This window comes from Penaeus monodon, chromosome 12 (assembly GCF_015228065.2).
Source record: "Penaeus monodon isolate SGIC_2016 chromosome 12, NSTDA_Pmon_1, whole genome shotgun sequence".
NCBI classification, from domain to species: Eukaryota; Metazoa; Arthropoda; class Malacostraca; order Decapoda; family Penaeidae; genus Penaeus; species Penaeus monodon.
This window is the reverse complement of record NC_051397.1, coordinates 38,913,427-38,914,884: the sequence shown is the minus strand read 5'-3', so window position 1 is coordinate 38,914,884 and position 1,458 is coordinate 38,913,427.

The following is a 1,458-nucleotide window of genomic DNA, read 5'->3' as shown; positions in this document are numbered from 1 at the left end:
CTCTACCTCTGCCCCCCCCCTCCTCCTCCACCTCAGCCGCCGCCTCCTCCTCGAGCAAGTCTCTCCAAAGGATCGATCAAAGTGGCGCTGTTCCTCGACACAGGTCAATCCACTCCTGTCCACGGCCCGGGTACGTGCCGAGGGGGCCGCCGGTGCACGAGGCGAGGAGGCGAACGCACACGCCCAACGCCACGGGACGGGGAATGGCCGTGCCTGCACCTCCTTGCGACGTCGCCAAAACGTATTACGAAGTTCATCCGTATTTTACAATAACAGGGATGATAAGGATAAGCATCTGCACCTCCTCGCGGCGTCGACTTGCTCGTGTCACTCACATCGCATTGCCAGGTTGTCCCGCCAAAACGCATTGCGATTTTGATCCCGTATTTTACGATAACAGGGATAATACGGATAAACATCAATACGGAGTTATCCACGAACACGTATTCCGATATTGATCACACGTTACCGATTAAATAACTGTGATCAGAAGGATAAACACGAGTTAGCTAGTCGCAAGGCGGAGTTAACCACGCTGTTTGAACCATAATAATGAGGACATTACGTACCTATCACAATCATTACTATCCAATCAAATGTAGTGGCGGTGGAAAAAAAACAGAACTACAAGATAAATACTGGATTTTTTATGATTTCATATAAAATTTTCTTTTTACTTTTTTTTTTTTTTTTTATTTTCAAAATTCTATAATTTACTCTCGCGACTTCACACCAACGAAAATATTAAGATTTCTTTTTACCACATTATTTCTAGTCTCGCCGCCTTCGTTTTCCTCAGCTTCTCCCAGACTTGGCCATGACGCAAGAGCGCTAGACGAATGGGGAGGGGGGGATGGCAGGGGCAAGGGGGAGCCTAACACCTCTCCCCCTCCTTGCCCACCTATCCTGTGCCCATCTCCCAAACCCCCTTACCCCCCCTCCCCGCCAATCACGTCAAAACAGAGACCAGTCGATAATCCTTCCTCCTTGGTGCTGGGGAAGGGGGGGGGGGCTGGAGGCGGAGAAGGAGGGGGGGGAGGGTTCATACGCCGCTGTGTTCACTGACTCAGACCATTACAGACCCGACGACGGCGATCCCACACCCGCTTCCTTAACGACTCTTCCTCCTCCTTCTCCTCCTCCTCCTCCTCTCTTTATTCTCCTCTTGCTCCTCCGCCGTTTCCTCCGGCTTCTATTTTGTCCTTTCATCTCCCTTTTTTTCTGTCCCTCTTCTTCCCTTTTTCGCGTGGTCCTGACAAGATAATGAGGTCCCGGCCTGAGACGCGGCCAGGGCAACGACCCCGTATCGACCTCGCGGGAGAGAGAGCGAGAGAGAGAGAGCGAGAGAGAGAGCGAGAGAGAGCGAGAGAGAGAGAGAGAGAGAGAGAGAGAGGGGAGAGAAGAGGGGGGGAGAGAGAAGAGGGAGAGAGGGGGGAGAGAGAGGAGAAGAGAGAGAGA